The sequence below is a fragment of the Helicoverpa zea genome, chromosome 9 (assembly GCF_022581195.2).
Source record: "Helicoverpa zea isolate HzStark_Cry1AcR chromosome 9, ilHelZeax1.1, whole genome shotgun sequence".
Lineage (NCBI taxonomy): Eukaryota > Metazoa > Arthropoda > Insecta > Lepidoptera > Noctuidae > Helicoverpa > Helicoverpa zea.
The window spans coordinates 11,543,443-11,562,434 of record NC_061460.1 but is presented as its reverse complement, the minus strand read 5'-3'; the positions used below and the strand labels follow the sequence as shown (position 1 = coordinate 11,562,434).

Here is an 18,992-nt window from a genome sequence, read left to right as displayed (position 1 = left end):
GAAATAATCAATTTTTGTTTAGATACCTACAGTTCGTAGCATGTCGAGGAAGCCTGAAATAACCAACCTACATTGAGCTAGGGTAGTGATTAACACTCAATCCTTCTCCGCGAGACAGGAAGCCTATGCAACGCAGTGGGATGACAAAAGTCTGATGATGACAATCTATATACCTATAGCAAGTTTTATTTGTGTGAAACATTGAGAACTAATGTTTTTTTTAATAAAAATTACAACAATCACAGACGTTACGTTAACATTATTTAATACGTCCGTGATAGGACTGCACGCCGCGATTATTGAGACATTTACATCTCCCTGTCGCACTTAAAATGACAATTTATTACCTAAGCAATTATTTTTATATCGACGCCAGAATTCTACTGAATGAATATCCGTATTTTTACTTCTTTATGTTTTTTTTTAATTATGATTTTTCTGTCATTTATTTCATAGTAAAGGCGCGAAAGCCTGAGAGGTCCTAGAAAAAAAGTTATTTCGCCAAAATGACATAATTATAGTAGGTACAGACATCTCATGTTGAGACCTTCTTCTCTATATTAGAAATATTTGGTCATAAATGTCTTTCTAAATATTTGGTAAAAAACTATTAGAATGCCGGGAAATCTTAAGGTGTCTACACACCAAAGCCGCTGATGCCGGCGGCACAGCCCGGCGGCCCAACCCGCCGGCCGTATTTTGTACAATCATGCCGCCGGCTTTCATAGAGTATTTGACAATTACTAGAACACCACATGCCGCGGCTGTCGTGCCGCCGGGCTGTGCCGCCGGGTCAGCGGCTTTGGTGTGTAGACCCCTTTACTGTTTTAAAATGACGAACACATATCTGAGTGCGCCAGTAGCTCGTGAGATACTTTTACTCGTATTGATTACAACTAACATTATTATGTATTACAATTACGCAAGATAACTAAGTAACTAGTTCAACTGGTTGTATGTTGTATTCATTGCTGAGACGAATGAAAGTAGCGTCTTCATATTATGGGCCGAACCACGGAGGAAGGAAAGAGCGGAGATGCCGTAAGGAAGGTAGCTCAGGCGCCTCTTGTAAGTGATGCAACGTAAACGTGGTCAGTTACTAGAACTAACGAGATGTTTGGGTTCCTTGTCAAATCAAAACCAATCAGTCAAAGATTGGTCATGATTGATCGGTTCTTTTATTTGGAAAATAATGAACGCTTAACGTTCCTCGTCCCTCGAACACTGGGCATATTCGAGGGACGACAAACGTTTTGGCGCCTTACTTCTTAGTAGATTTAGCGTTATGACACCTCTGCTAATCATTTGGTTCTCCGTGGGCCAAACCCTTCAAGCCGGAACACATCAGTCTACCTTTAAACTGACTTACTTTACATTTCTATTGTATGGTGTTATGTCATTTTGACGTAACAAGGTGGTCGTGGATTAAATACTGTTACACTCAGATCAAAGAAATAGGCTGTTACATAGTAAGTACTTACACAGAGTGTTACAAAAATTACCGAAAAGTTTAAAGGGGGGTTGGTTAGATAGTCTCTTATAAAGTATCCTATTCCAAAATGAGTAACCACTTCAAAAGGACTTCCAAATAAGGAAATCACTGAATTTTCCATTGATATGCCAATACAATTTTCCTAAAATTATAAGTGTGTCAACGCAGACTAATAAGAAATAAATACACTGTATTCGCAAAAGTACAAAATGTACTTACAGAAGTCACTTTGTTAATTTCACGGTACCTATACAGCAAGGTACGGTTTTGTAACACCCTGTGTACTACAAACTTACACACGAGAACATGATTACATGAGTTATTGTTATCAGCGTAAATAATTCGGTGGCTGTTCTAGTATATATGTAATTTTTTTTACTAGTCACACCTTCGCACCCATAATCAATTTTTACGTTGCGATTCGTCGACATATTATTGCTTACCTTACATACTCTCGGTATGATTTTTGGGCTCAGAATAATTTGTTATGATAAAAACACTGTCTTTAAAATGCTACATAAAAAAGCTCTTTAAGCTAAGCAGTCAGTAGGAACTACGCAAAAATATAGTGCTTCAGTATCAGTAACAAACCACATTTGCATGTCTCTAACCGACCACGGGACTACAGAGTCCCGGATTTTTGGAAGGCGAACGTGGGGCCGAAGCCAACACGCTGAAGCCCTTTTAGGACAACTTTAATGAACTGGCGACACAAAACCGACAATTATCCCTGTATACACTATAGAAATGTACCCAAGGACAATCCTCGGTCCTGTGCTAAACTATTGCTAACTGTGGATGAAAACTACTTGGGCTATTGTGATGGGATGCTAATGGACTAGGAATGGGAAAACTACGGGAACTATGGCACCTGCCGATGACAATGTATTAAATACATGTAAAAATGGCAGATGGAGACTCGCCACCTCACTTACTGGGCCCCCGGGAATCAGTCGCTACATCGCAACAGGTACATGAGGGGCTGAAGGGAGAGGATACCTCGGCGGACTTTAAACGCAGATCACGCGCTCCCTGTGGGTCCAGCATCACCGGCCCACTCGCCACTTACCACGAGGCACCTACCCTCCGAGCGGGCTGCTCTAACCCTGCTCTAGCGACTCCACTCTGACCGGCCGATGAAGGCAAGCCAAGAGGTGGGAGACCTATCCCCCGTCATGCTTCACTCCGGCAGGCCGGAGATGGGGGACAGTATACTCTCCCTGGAGCACTCGGATATATAGCCCCGCGGGGTCGCTACTCCCCGTCATCCGCCTCAGATGCCCTGCGGGGCACATTTGCATTATTATTATCCATATACATGATGCCAGAATATTAAAAAGTAGGTATCATTAATTAAAGTGTATGTGGTGTATGCAAAAAACCTATTTAGTTTTGGTATACTTACCAAATTCAAAAGAGTCACAGTACAATCTTGGATACGATACGAAAATAACCTGTCAAAGAATCTTGATTTGCTGGATATGGTCCTAAACATTTCATCATTCAAATGGTGTGCGTGTATATAAACTGGTTTCGATCTTAGCTGTACACCACTTTTTATCAATAGGTACCTACATACAGACTTTAGTGCAAAAAACAGAAACGAACTGGCCGTTTCCACGAATGCCTAGATCTGTATTTTATTTATTTTTACTGTGCAGACACAGTACACTGTTTGATTGCCTCGTTGGTCTAGTGGTCGCAAGCGCGACTGCTGTGCTCGAGGTCTCGGGTTCGATTCCCGGGTCGGGCCGAAATCGCTTTGTGGGTTGTCTTAGACTTTCACAAAGCAGCCTGTAGTCTGGAAGTTGGTGATCGATTCACCCGTGCATCGGAGAGCACGTAAATGTCGGTCCTGCGCCTGATCTCTCTCCGGTCGTGTCGGATTGCCGTCCCATCGGGTTATTCGAGTGAAGGAATAGGGAGTGCACCTGTGTCTACGCAAATGCTCGTGCACTATAATATGTCCTGCGCAGCTGGCTGATCTCCTTAAATGAGAACAGCCGCCGTGGCCGAAATCGGCCGTGGACGCCATTACCATTAAGCATTTTTACTGTAGTACACAACGGCGGATCCAGGGGGTAGGTCACAAGGTCATGACCCCCCCCTGGGCCAGGTTCAGGGGTGCGATTCACTAAGGCAAAACATCTTTACAACCAAGAAATCATCGTTGTAACATCAGATGAAAACTCGGCGGTATTCATTAGTTAAAATTGCGCGATCGTAGCGCCTCAACGATGTTGACGGCGTGACATAGAACTAACATTTGGTGCCAAATGTATGAAAATCGGTATTCAGCAACACGAAACATCCTCGCCTGCAACGACAACCTCGCCTTCGCCTTCGATTTTATCTGTCAAACCGAAAAGCTTGTAAATTGTGGATGTTTTCTTGGATGAAGGCGATTAAAATGTAAGTAAAACAAGTTATTTAATAAATTGCAATGTGAAAATATGTTTTTATGATGATTTGTTTATCGTACTTTAATCCCTGAAACATTTGCGCCTATTTTTAATGTTTTAGATGCCAGTTCGTCTTTCCTGTATGATTTTTCGTTGGAAGAAACTAAACATCATGATAATTAAATAAATAAGAAGTCAGGCCTCCGTGATACGTATTATGGATTTACTGACACTAACTTCTGATAGAAACTATAATAAGATTGACTGAAGAACAGATTCGACAGTTGAAAGAAGATTTCCTGAGATTTCCCCTTTCCTAACAAAGGCGAATCGTCGAGGAGGAATTAGCAACCGCACCAATATATTACACTTAATCAATATAATATAAATCATCATACAGTACAGTGGATAGATGCCTAAAACTTACCGTCCATCCACCTTTTGCAGGTACTGTCAAATTTTTTGTTAGTGGGATTTAAGTACCAAATAATGCTATGTGACATTACAAGAACAATGTCTCACAAGCATCTGCCTCAAGGACTCAACAATATACATTAGATGCCATCAACCATCCAGATATTATTGATAAGTACAAGGTAGGTAAGAAGCAACTAACTGTAGATTCCCAAAGAAATTAAATTTACCATTTATGAGAACCGAATTGTACCGTAGAAATTGTTACCCAATGTGCATTCGAATATACAATAAGCTACCATCTCGCATTAAAGACCTACCAATGAGTAAATTTAAGAGGTCCCTCAGAAATTGGCTTATTGATAAATGTTTTTATACAGTCAAAGAGTACCTAGAGGAGAAAGAGTTTTAATGTAAAATGATTGTAGGTACTTTTTTAGCTATAAGATTATAGAACTTTAAATATTTGCATGACTAATTATAAGTCGAATATAGTGAGACCATATTTTTTTTATTGTATCGACCATCATATTGTACCTATATTCTGGCAAATAAATAAATTTCATTTCATTTCATTTCATTTCATTTCATTTCAACTGTGACCCGGTGGATAAGCAAGCCGGACTCTAGCAGTGACTTGGACAGTGGATGTCATGCTAGAAGTTATTTAATAAACAATACTATGTAGCATAGAGCAACACAGGCCACCGGCGGACCGGAGGGGAGTAGCCATACACAGGCGTTCCCCTCTGTCAAAGTACAAGTCCAAATGGTCCTATGCGTACAATAAAACTAGTTGCAACTAAACTATTCGCTAGACTAAATCTAGTTGCGTGAGTGAATCGACGTCGTCGTAAAAAATGCCGAATTGTTCTGTTTTTTGCTGCAAAAAGAGATCTGCCACGTCAAATTTACAAAAAGATGGCGTTACCTTTCATATGTAAGTAATTTTTAATTACGTTATTGCTATTTACTTCTTATAAACTTAAAAACTGCAATATTATCAATCGTGTTGTTTCGGATTTGTTTACCAACTAAGGCCGTGCGTCTTCATACAAAACGCGGATCGGTCGAGCGACAGATCCGAGTCTTTTTCCTAGAATTCGCTGTCACCGAGCGAGTGTTGTTGCCGGTTTGTTTGTAGATAGTTATCGATGAAAATGAGAAAGGTCAAGTCAAATCGGAGAAAGTTTTGAGATTAGGTTTTCTGATTTAAATAAAAATTACTGAGTGAGAACGTCAACTACATATAATGTGTTTTTATTTATATATTGCAGGTTTCCTAAAGATCCAAATTTAAGAAATATATGGAAGACATTTTCTCATAACAGACCAACCTGGATTCCCACAAGAAATAGTGTCATTTGCTCAAATCATTTTAAGACCTCTGACTTTCAAGTGTTGGCGAACAATAGGAGGAGATTAGTCGATGGCGCCAAACCAACCGCCAACTGTATTTGTTCCGTAAGTTTTTATTTTATTCATGTGCAAGGTCATAGATAATATAATACTAGCTTAGGTAAACGAATAGTACATTCCACATGATGTACCTCGTTGACGTTAGTCATAGTGGTGAAATGAAGCCTACATTTTTAAACTTAATCTAATTTTCCAGAATCATCGACAATCATTAAATATACCAGATGAGAGGTTATCATCTAATGGGCCCATTAATGACACTCGGACTATTCCTAATTCATTGACATCACCGTGTAGATCGTCAACTCCTCAAAATGTGAGTTGTTTTTAAATCGTTTATTGTAGAATCGCATATTGATAAATTTGTCATTCCTTCTATTTTACTGTTGAGATTAAGTAAATTATGTAAAGATATGATAAGAGATAATTATTTATTCATTTGTTTTCAGACTCAGTCAAAGGAAACATCTAAAAAATCTGCTTCAATTCCCACTACTGCACTTACACCAAGAAAAAGAAAAATGCAGCAACAATTAGATTGTCAGAAAAAAAAAATTAAAAGGCTACAAGCTAAAAATCTTTTCTTAAAGAAAAAAGTTGCTGGGCTAGAAGAAATTCTTCAGAGTTTAGATGAAAAAGCTTTGATAGATAAAGAGGAAAGGATGGTCCTGGAAAAAATAGGCGTTGAAGAAGCAGAGCTTATTAAGCGTCAATTAAAGAAATGTAAAAGTGGAAAGCTCTCACGAGCCAAGTATTCACCAGAACTGAGGTGTTTTGCTCTAACTCTCAACTTTTATTCCCCCAAAGCTTACAAGTATGTTCGTAAAACGTTTGGGACGTGTTTACCTGCTCCGCGTACTTTAACTAAATGGTATAGTAATATTGATGGACGGCCCGGTTTTACCAAAGAAGCCTTGGCGGCCTTAAAATATAAAGCCGATGCCAATCCACATAGTAAAATTTACTGTACTTTAGTTTTCGATGAAATGAAAATAAAGACACAATCACATGACAATCCAAGTGGTGACAGACGATTCGGATATATTGATTATGGTTTCGATTTAATAACTGATAATACAGATGAAGCTACAGATGTCCTAGTTTTTCTATTAGTAGGCATTAATACTCCATGGAAAGTCCCAATCGGATATTTTTTAGTTAAAGGTACAAGTGCTAAGTTAAAAGCTCAACTTGTAACTAAAGCGTTTGAATTAGTACATGAAACCGGAATAGAAATAAAAGCGTTAACGTGTGACGGCGCAAAAGCAAATTTAGCGATGGCTACGGAACTGGGTTGCTGCTTAGTTGCAAATAAATTGCAAACTACTATATTAGATCCCACAACGGGGCAACGAGTTCACTTTTTTTTAGATCCAAGTCACATGTTAAAATTAATTAGAAACACTTTTTGTGACTACAAATGTTTTTACGATGATAATGAAAATAAAATTCAATGGTTATTTGTGGAAGCATTACATAAAATACAGGAAGAAGAATTATTTTACATGGCTAACAAATTAAAAGCAAATCACATTTATTACAAAACAAAAATAATGAATGTTCGCCTTGCAGCACAATTGTTCAGCGGAAGTGTTGCTGATGCGCTTTTGTTTTGTGAAAAAGAATTACATTTATCGGAGTTTAATGGATCAACTGCAACTGCGAAGTTTATTTCACTGATAAACGACGTTTTTGATATATTGGATTCCCGGTCACGTCAAACTGGTTATAAAAGAGCATTAAACCATGAAAACTTTGAGAAAGCTTTTCGAAAAATGGATGAAGCTCAAAAGCTTTTGTTGAGCTTATCAGCCCATGTAAAGAAACGCAACGGGGAGTCGCATAAAATTAAATTAGTAGATTCTCCTCGATACACGGGTTTTTTAGGATTTTTGATCTGCATTGAGAGTACCAAATCTATCTTTCGAGATTTAATACAAAACCAACAAAATGGCCTCAAATATATGCCACTACATAGGATAAGCCAAGATCACCTCGAACTATTTTTTTCCATAGTAAGGAGTCATGGTGGTTATTGCGATAATCCCTCAAGCTCCCAGTTTGAAGCAATTTATAAAAAAATTCTTGTTAATACAGAATTAACACAAACGGGAAACGGAACGAACTGCATTCCATTGGAAAAAATTACGATACTGAATTGCACATCTGCACTAGAAAAAATTAATGCTTCAACAGTACGACAATACAATAGCAATGACGCTACTGACGAACACAATTTTGATAATTTTACTGACGATTTAATTGATGAGATTGAAGCTCTAACTTTTTTATCCCCTTTTGCGGAAAAAGTTGTGGAGTACATAGCGGGATATGTTATTTTCTCAACAAAAAAAAAAATTAAATGCAATACGTGCATTAAAGGTTTGCTTGGGCCGATTGATGAAAAAAGTTTAATTCACCAGAAAAGCAAAGGAAAGTTACTGTATGCCTCAAAAGAAGTTATACTTTTATGCCGGATTTGTGAAAAAGACATAAGAAGACATTTAAGTGACGACAATAAACCTACACGATCTTGTACCACACATGAAGTTGTGACACGTTCCTTAAAACAATTTATTGGCAAAGACTTGTTTCCCTCAATCAGTTACCATTCACACGAAAACGATTTTACAAATCATAACTTGGAATTAGCAAGATTAATAATGCAAAAATATGCTGATACAAGAATTTCTTTCTTAATGAAAAAAACAAACCCCCAAAAATGTATTCGTCATATTTATAGAAAATTAATCCATTTTAAAAACCAGTGATAGTTCCGTATCAGTATCTTATCAGTAGTTTTTAAAAAGGATTAGTTTTATGTTATTAAAAAAAAATGGTAATTTTATTTGTTATATGTGATTTGATTATACATAATAAATAAAGTCAATAATAATATCTGCCTTTGAATTTAAAGCTAATTTCCCTAACCGAGTTTTTGAATTTATCGATAATGCGTATCGACAGTTGTACAGCTATGGGTGTAAGGACTTGTTAGTGTAGTTGCGTCATATTATTATACTATTATGACACGGATTGTTTAAATGTGTGTGTGAAATTGTTAGTGTATTTTTCAATTGTCAGAGTGTGCGTTTCGTAGTGACATAGAATGTTTTTGTGTGAGAATTTGAGAATGTGTGATTTCCCCCCGCAAAAAATGACAGACAGTTTTGTATCGGTAAAAAACGCAATGGCTACTCCCCTCCGTGTTGCTCTATGCTATGTAGACACCTTCTAACAATACAATATGTATTTTACCTGTGTATGTTAAATAGTAATATAAACATTTTTAACATTACACAATAGTGTGCAGGTATCAAAGTAATTTTTATAAAAATACTGAACTTTTCTGTAATCATGAATTAATAAAACAATATTTTAATTCATCATGTCTTTTTATTATTTTGTATTTTATAATGAATATGCATTTATTTTTAAATTCAGATTCCAAAACATTCTCCTTGCATAATAGAATGTATTTTTAACTTGATTACACCGAGTTCTGGCAAATTCTTCATGTTGGCTTGCAGCTGCAATAGAACTGGACTTCCTCTGAACTGCTCCTTTTTGTCCTTCCAGTACTGAAACACAAGCAAAACTTATATGGTGTACCTAATATATAAAATAAATAGAACAACTATTTGCTTGGTGTGGTTTAACTTTCAGTTGTAATTTCAAATGCCTTTATGATTGAATTTGAAGGATAGAGTAAAGTCATTGTATTTGCCTGCTGTCAATACTAATTTAGTACCTAATACATACAAAACATAATGTAGAAGAGTACCTACTATACTTACCATGATTCAATGCAACGGTAAACACACACTATATAGGTTCATAAATGATTACGGATTACTAACCTTACACCACTGCTCCAATATTTTCATACACCCACTACTTCACTGTTTAGGGCTGTTGTTTTCGGATCATGCATGCATGCTCGCATTCGCAGTACGAGCATGGCCCATCATAATCAAACATGGTTTGCTTTCCAAAAAGCTTACTAGCTCTTCCAGCTGACTCAACGAAGGCAGTGCGTTGCGAGATACTAAAAGATAAATATTTTAGTTAATAGACGTAGTTCACAAAGACTGTATTGTATATTAAAATATAAATGTTACGTATTGTGTACTTACTTTCGACAGTTTTGGAACCAAACTAAAACACGACAAGTAGAATGCCGTTGGCTATGGGTACAACTTTTTTTAAAGTCCACTTGACCACTTAAAGCCATTTGGAGCTTTGAAATCTCGATTCTCGTATTTAAATAAATAAACTTCTAATCTAGTTATGAGCAAAATGTTTGTTTTGGTTTTGAAGTTTTGAAATGACACAGACTATATATTATACTACATAACCTTATAACAAATGTCAAAGATTTGAGTCATTATTTTCTATATCGAAAATGATATAATTAATTAATTATTCGTTGCATAACGAATAGAATGTGTCTTAAACATGCATATTATGCATTTACATTGATTTAAAATGTCGAAATAACGCCAAAAAACGTTAGTCGAGATTTTCTCGATTATACTTTAAATGGAATTTTGGCAACACTGTAAACATCTTAGCCGTCATCGTTGTTCGTCAGATCGTCGACGAGTTTTTTTGCTTAGCGAATACGGTTTTAATCAACGTTGTTTTTAAAAGCGATGTCTACGATGCGACATCTGTGAACTCGTCGTTGTTAGCATCGATGATGTGTTTGTTACAGAATCGCATGGCAGGACCTAAGAGGACCTAATAATTGAAATGGTTAAACACGATGTTTTATGTTTTTATTATAAGTATAAGATAATTTTTATTCCGAGTGAATAGGTAGATACCTACATAGTTACAGGTAGAGTAGTTTTGCTGATGAATTCGTGCTCGCAACGCTCGCTCTCTATTCTTTATTTACTCTTTATCCGTACCCAAAAGGAGGAAACGGGACCCTGTTACTAAGAATCCGCTGTCCGGGTTGTCTACATTACATGCTGTATCTCATGCAGGGCCGTCTTAACCTATGGTGCAGGGTGTGCGAATAACCCGGGCGCCTCGATATCAGGGGTGCCGCGGGACGCCCCACCACCAGGAAAGGACAATGCTAATCTTTGTATGGAAGTTGGGCTCAAGTGTTGCCCACAGTAACTGCATAGTGTATTATGTTCCATAGGCTTATATTAGGTCCCAGACCAAAGCATTTCGAAATCTATCCCGGGAGTCCTGAGAAAAACTGGTTTGACTCTTATTCAATATTACATAAAAATAAGCTTACAAACTCTTAACTATTCCACTTTTATTACCTTAATTGAAATGAATTATATTCATTGACAAATACGAGGTATTGTACACGACTACTTTTTGTTAACCGACTTCCAAAAATGGAGGAGGTTCTTAATTCATTTGTATTCTTTTTACGTTTGTACGTGCATAACTCCGTCGTTTACCAATCGATTTCAACAATTATTTTATTGTTTGTAAGGGCTTACTTCCTCAATGGTTCATTTGTCATCCGGCCCAGGGTCTGGTGATGGAACCTCTAAAAAAATCGGGAGCGACTCTCGAAAAATTGTAGACACATATCGAGTAAAACCTTGTCATTCGGGTATATGTGTCAGACACCACAAAACTGTAAAGGTTAAGATCTGACCTGACAATGGAGACGACAGAGAGACGAGGGAACTCCTCAACGGTATCTACTAACTACCTCATGTTCGAGCTTATTTTATTCCTCTTGATAAGATTTTTCTAGAAGATAGCTTATTGCGCAGGCACCTTGTAGATTTAAACCGTAAATTCAAAAATATTGCGGTAATTGCCTTTTTTTTCAGAAAATCATTGTCAGTTCTTATTAGAATCCAACGCTTTTAGAATTTATTTGAAAATCACAGTAAAAAAAACCCATTCCAACATTTTCCAGCACTGGATCCTGACAGCGAGATCCTAAGACTTATTTGGCAGAAAAGTCTTATCAGATTAATCTCTCGGGACCCCTGGGACCGATTTCAAAAATATTTTGATTTCATGTTTAGAGTGAAGTAAAGAATCTATTTCAATCACTCCCACTACTGGGCAAATGGCACAGGCTTTGTGAAGCGATTGTTCATGTGGAATATAAGAACCGGTTTTTCACCCGGACCCCAGGGACCGATTTCAAAAATATTTTAATTTCATGTTAAAAGTGAAGTAAAGAATTTACTTTAACCACTCCCACTACTGGGCAAATGCCAAAGACTTTGTTAAGTGACTATCTAAGGAGAACATTTGAACCGGTTTTTCTCGGGACCCCTGGGACCGATTATAAAAATATTTTAATTTCATGTTAAGAGTGAATTAAGGAACCTATTTCAATCACTCCCACTACTGGGCAAATGCCAAAGACTTTGTTAAGTGACTATCTAAGGAGAACATTTGAACCGGTTTTTCTCGGGACCCCTGGGACCGATTATAAAAATATTTTAATTTCATGTTAAGAGTGAAGTAAGGAACCTATTTCAATCACTCCCACTACTGGGCAAATGACATAGGCGTTGTAAAGCGACAGTTCATGTGGAATATTAGAACCGGTTTTTCTCCGGACCCCAGGGACCGATTTCAAAAATATTTGGATTTCATGTTAAGAGTGTAGTAAAGAACCTATTTTGACCACTCCCACTACTGGGCAAATGCCAAAGACTTTGTTAAGTGAATATCTAAGGAGAACATTTGAACCGGTTTTTCTCGGGACCCCTGGGACCGATTTCAAAAATATTTTAATTTCGTGTTAAGAGTGAAGTAAAGAACCAATTCCAAACACTCCTACTACTGGGCAAATGGCTCAGGCCTTGTCAAGTGACTCTTCATGGAGAATATTTGAACTGGTTTTCCTCGGGACCCCAGGGAGCGATTTCAAAAATATTTGCATTACGTGTTCAGAGTGCACTAAGGAACCCTCTGGAACTACTCCCACTGCTGGGCAAACTATGAGCCCAGACCCTGGCATTGTCCTTTCGAAGAAATTACACCCGTTCGATAAGGAAGTTCCACATTGTATCATGATTCTGACAAAAAAGTCGCCTTCGCTTTGTTGGATTGATCATTTTGATTATTTTTAACTTTTAACATCCTCCAACTAAGTTAAAAAAAATTCTAGCTCGCTACGCTCGCGAGTAAATGACTATGTCTGTACTGTATTTCTGATTGTTTATTATTATTTATTATTTATTTTTTATTATTTATTATTAAACCACCTTAAAACTATCATCACAGGACTTATACGAATTAACTACTACTAATTATTTTTATTGACGCACCGAATCAACGAACACAAATGGCACTCGCTCTAATCACGGTTCCTTTTTATTTGTACGTAATTCCCAGTCTGATTTGTGAGTCTTCAAACAAATACTCGTAATTTAAAAAAGGGAACAAATATAATGACCACCATAAAATGCTTTGATACCCTAAGTTTTGTAACCAGAAATATCTACTGAACACCAGAAAAATAAAGTCTAAAAATGTAATAGTACCAGCTATTTTAGTCACGACTTCACTTTAAATTGTATTCGACCACCAAATTTAGTAAATGATCACCAACTCTTGACGACCAAATTAATGTATTATTTTTGCCTAAATAAGTCACTGTGATTGCCATAAAATGTAGGCTTATTACCAAATAAAGTATTATGATGCCATATTAAGTTATGTGTCCGGCTTGCAATGCATGCGTGAGTGTCAGTATGACGAGTGACAGGGGAAAATGGAAGAAAATGACATATTGCGCCGACCCCAAGTAAAATTGAGAACAGGGCAGGAGAAAGAAGAAGAAGAATGTGTTTCTCAATACACTCCCTCGAAAACACACTCTTATCGCACTGTTTAGAGGCATGCAATAGACAATTTTCCACCCTAGAGCAGGAAAAGGGTCCCCATAATGTTATTACATTTATTGTATCAGGCCGAACTTATTTTTTTGGAGTCAGTTTATTTAAACAGGATAGCAAGATGTAAAAACTTTGATTATCATTTTGATATAATATATCTGGTATAATTTTGATGATCATTTACTACTTTTGGTGATCATTTACTACTTTTGGGATAACAATGATTTATTTGGACTCATTTTGCTTAAATAGGATAGCAGAATTTAAAAACTTTGGTTGTAATCTTACTTTAAAATGGTGGTTTAATTTTGGTGATCGTTTACTATTTTTGGCTTACGCATGATTTATTTTGGAGTAATTTCACTTAAATAGGATAGCAAAGTGTTAAAACTTTGGTGATAGTTTTACATTAAAATGCGAGTTTCATTTTGGTGATCATTTACTATTTTTGTCTGCTATTTGTTACTATATCTGGTGATCATTTAAACATAAGCCTTTAAAAAAGTTCGCGCTTGCTGCGCTCGCGGCTACTTGTTGCTTTACAATGTCCTTAATCAGGTGCTTTTGTGTCGTAGGCTCAAAAATTTCGCGCTCGCTTTGCTCGCGCAATATTATATATACCCTGCCTTGATAACTTCATAAGTCAAATATAGCAAAAAAAATATTAATGGAGTCCTCAAAAACAAAACTGTTTGCGCTTCCGACTGCTTGTTACTTTACAGCGCTTTTTAAAACTTAGAACTTTTTGTGTCCCAAAATTAAAAAATTTGCACGCTAATTTTTACATTTACGTTGTCCTGTCTCGACTTTCATAATTTAAATCTGGCCAACAGTTTGAGCCTACAATGATTTGGAAACATTTTTTTAAGTCCTTTACCTACCAAAAAAGTGACGTGAAGTTCCTTGTAAAGTACTTTGATCAATATGTACTACTCAAAATCTTTCAACAGATACATAGGTGGCGCTTGGGTGATGATTGCACCCAGGCGCTACATGAGCTAGAGACGGCTCTAATCTCATGAAAGGGTTCATCATTCACCAATAGTAAGACAATTGAAGTTTTCACAGAAAATGTTTTACTGTTGCTGTAATAAAAAACGTACGCGCCCTTTTCTGCGTACACAATACTTTTCAAACGTTTAGTCTTCAACCTGAAAAAATTCTCGCGCTTGCTATGATAGCGCTTTCTTGTATTTGTGCTGTATATTTGTTATACAGCAAGAAAGCGTTTTCATCTACTTTTAGTCCTCGAACTGAATAAAAATTTTCGCGCTCGCTTCGCTCGCGCTTTTTCAATTATGCATCTGTGATTATGCCCAAGAAATCGCGTTCGCTCAGGTCGGACCATTTTCTACATAAAAACACTTTTTTAACCTTAGTCCTCGACCTGAACAAAAATTTTCGTTGTTTGGCACGTGTGTGTAGTATAAATACGAGAAATTGCGCTCACTCTGCTCGGGCCATTTTCTACATGAAAACACTTTTTGTATTTATACTTACTACTTTTAATATTAAAAGAAGTATACGCTACAATATAATATTTTTTGTGACTCGACCACGACTGTGTGACCCCCCCCCCTGGCACCGAAGCTGGATGCGCCCTTGGTAGTACACCCGGAAAGTATTAAGTAATACTAGTTGGTTATATATAAATAAATAAGACGTTCAAGGATTTTTAGCGTCAAAATGTAGTGTTTAGATTAGCAATAGGTATAATTATAGCAAATGGCGCACGAGGCGGTCTAGTCGACATGACATGTGGCGCGTGTAGAATCGGCGGTCAATGCTCTGACTGACGGCCATTTGGGCAAATAAATAGTCGTAATTTTTGTTAAAAGTCTAGGTCAACAGCTGGAGATTATGTCATAAAACAAAATTCTTTTATTTTCAGGTTACATTGGCCCACAGACATACACTTTTTTGTAACGGAAATTATCAAATGACCCGCTGTTGATGCAGCATGAGAGAGTCTGCCTACCTACCATGTTCTTTATTAAGCCGTTTATATACCAGAGCCGCGGGATCTAATTCTTTCGAACAATCCCGTAGAGCCGGCAGGCTTATGGCACTGTGCATACATTAACTTGCATTTACAAAACTTGGGCAAATGGTGAACCTAGGTACCAGGCTTTCTCTTTAATTTTTTTCAAGCGTGATACAGATTATTTACTAGAATTTACTAGAGGCCACAGGTGAAAGACTGCTTTTGATACATGATTAGGTAAATTAAGTCATTAAAATTTACTTAGCTATTTATTTTCATTTTTAAATGCTAATGTGACCTAATAGAATTGCGCATATGTAGGTATGCGTTTATTTAAAATAGGTATTAAGATTAAGTAGGTAATCTATCAATCACACATTATAGGTATTACGCAATTTTATTTGCATTTAACAAGTCTCCAAGTTGAAATTTTAGCTCGTGAAAGGAATATTTTGGCGGAAACGCGTACTTGTGACCCACTTGCGAATAACCATGGCCGTTTCGAAGGTTGCCCTTTGAAGACAATCAATCTCTTACAAGTTGTAGGTACATAGTTGTGACTTAGTATATGTAGATATCTCGTAGATTTTGAAAGAAAACGGATTATAGAAAAAAAGGAGAGGTTAATTTTGAAGTAGATACTATATACTAGGCACTATTAACAAAATCGAATTAATTTGTTTAACTAAATCCTTGTGGTCTGGTCCATATTAGCTATAACCGAAAGCGACCAGTTACAGTTTACAGTTACAGTCTTTTTATCGTCCCACTGCTGGGCACAGGCCTCCTCTCACACGGAGAAGCGATCATCATGATGATATTATTTTTTTCACAGAATAGGAACTTAGGCCAGTTTACAGAAACTCAATAACAATAACTGCCCATGGCAATATAGCTAACCTTCTTGCTATAACCATAGAATATTTCCCTATCGTGAACGCCCTCGCCCTTGCTTTTTTATCGTACAATCGATGTTCTCGTGACGTTTGGCGAATGCTAAACGTGACTACAAAACTTGTTGTACAATAAACCGTGGTAAATAAAAACATAGAAACGTTACTCTAGTACTATTCAAAGCAAAGTAAAATTGTATGCTTGCCAGATAAAAATTGATTATTTTCACACTTGCTTCCGCCTGTAGATTCATCTTCATACCGTGGAAAATACTTCGAGTGGCCTACCGAGATAAAGAAAACTCCACATCGATCTAGTGGTTACTATACACACACACACAGGTCAGATTAAAAAAATATTTAATTATTAAGATAGTCCATTTATCAAGATAGGCCACTTTTTATTCGAAACCACGGAGTAGTTCCCACGGAACTAGGGCAAAGCGACGGCAGAAGCTATTTCCAAGATAAAATAGAGTGACCATAAATTAACCAATAAAATAAAAAGATGACATAATGAATGTCTATGAAGGATATACTAACATTCATTGATACTGGCCCTAAATGATGAATGATGACCATTAAAATGATGACGTGAACATTTGGAAGAGTGCAAACTGCCCATTGTCCGTCCTAATCACTCATTGTATTCTTATGTAGAACAAATCGTATGTATCTTACTTAGATTTATCTTTATGTTCTATCAAACAATATGTCTAGTGGCGAAACGATAAAGATCTTATCTAAAACAATAAAAATAAAAACATAGTATTTTTTCACTTTTTATTTTCTTTATTGATTTTCCTGTAGTATTTTGTGCAGTGATGGATAAAAGATAGAACCTAGCTGATGTACCTACAAAAAATCTTATTTAGAACCAGGGGCGCATTATTGATATGGTTCTCTCAATTACATCAACTCGAAACCAGAAAACATGAGTCAGTTTCTTACGTTCCTGAGGCGGAAGAGCAATTTTCCGAACACGTAAAACCATTGTTGGTCATTGTCAACCAAGGAGTACCGAATCAAGGAGGAAAACCTTTTTTCCTTAAACTATTTGCGGTTAAATGTACTCGTCATTCAATCGTTTAAGAAAAAAAGTAAAACATAGTTTCGTAACTGTGAAATACCAATTCTTGCATAAATTCCCATCTTAGTGTTGTAAATTACTATTCTCTATTGTTTATGTCTAGCATCAAACAAAATGAATGGCGACTGCAATGTTCTTCATTCAAAACTCACGAAAGCGCGAGTTTTGAAAATAGCATGATGAAACGTGACAAAGTTTGTGATGCGTTCCGTTTCTAAGACCGAAAGGGTAGGGCAATTTTCATCCTCAACTCTCTGTTATAAATGTCTTATATTTATTACCCAGCTACTATAGTTCGGCCATTCAGAGAATGCGTTCCTGACACGTCGCGATTGAACTGACGACGTAACTTTGCAATGGCGTTGCAGTTACGATAAAAATATTTTTGCTGGTTGTTTACCGTTTTAACAATTGAGGAGCATTAAAACAACATTATTATATCAATAATCAATGAATGTTATTACGTCGTCAGTTCAATCGCGACGTGTCAGGAACGCATTCTCTGAATGGCCGAACTATAAGAAGGGTTACTTTGAAAAACTCTTGCGTACTTAGTAGATACACATAGTTTCGTTTAGTTACAAGAACAGTAAAGAAATTAATCCACATATCAAAATCACGTGCACAACAACACGACAATGTTACAACGATCAACACTTTATGGAAGTGTCCCAACATTGTTATCTCTGATGTTATTGTGCTCAGTTGTTACTGTCTTTCAGCTATCGTTGATAAGATAGACACAGCTCGAAGTTTACTCGGTACTTCCATTTCAAGTGTTTTGTATTGATACTAAGTTACTAACTCTTCTAGTGGACTAGCTTATCTAGTTTTACTAGCAACTTGTGATCACGTCGTAATAGTTTTTCTGTTAAGCAACAATGCATATTTTTTATCCTAAAGTTGTCATTTCCGGGAAATATACGAACCGATTTTCACGGTAGATAATGAAAATAGCTACTTAGTTTTGCACATAGGTATAATAATTTATTTATAGGTATAGGTATTTGGGTTGCCCAGGTAACTGGGTTGAGGAAGTCAGATAGTCAGATAGGCAGTCGTTCCTTTTCAAACACTAGTACCTACTCAGCTACATCAGGTTGGATTGGAAGCCGACTCCAATATTGTCGGGAAAAGGCTAGACAGATGATGATGATGATGATGTATTGCAAAATGGTAATAATTTGAATACATTGCCAATACTTTAAAGACGCTACGTTTCTTTAGTAACCTTTTACAAACAATACTAAACACCGCTTAAAATTAAGTGACTTTTAAACATTCAAGCATTAGCTGAAACCTTGTTCGAGTTATTATGTTTGTTTTCAGCAAGGTTTTACATATTTCCTTCCCGTTTTTTTCATAGAGAAAAGAAATACTTATCTATGGCGTTATAATCCTGCTCGTTGCTCTTTGCTAGACAAAAACAATTTAAGAAAATATTTATTTCA

General features: G+C 36.7%; 1 protein-coding gene and 1 long non-coding RNA gene across 4 annotated transcripts in view; both read right to left on the bottom strand.

Moving 5' to 3' along the window:
- LOC124633119 overlaps positions 1-18,992 on the bottom strand; it is a 38,186-nt gene that overhangs the window by 12,369 nt on the left and 6,825 nt on the right. The gene's annotated exons all lie outside the window — the stretch shown is intronic.
- On the bottom strand, positions 9,104-18,049 carry LOC124633569. 3 transcript variants are annotated; one of them, XR_006984754.1, is made up of 3 exons: positions 18,006-18,049; positions 9,588-9,775; positions 9,104-9,308 (listed from the first exon to the last, which is right to left on the bottom strand). It is a non-coding gene; the product is annotated as an uncharacterized LOC124633569 (long non-coding RNA). The 3 variants fall into 3 exon arrangements; XR_006984753.1 differs by lacking the exon at positions 18,006-18,049 and adding an exon at positions 17,942-17,982; XR_006984752.1 differs by lacking the exon at positions 18,006-18,049 and adding an exon at positions 9,864-10,034.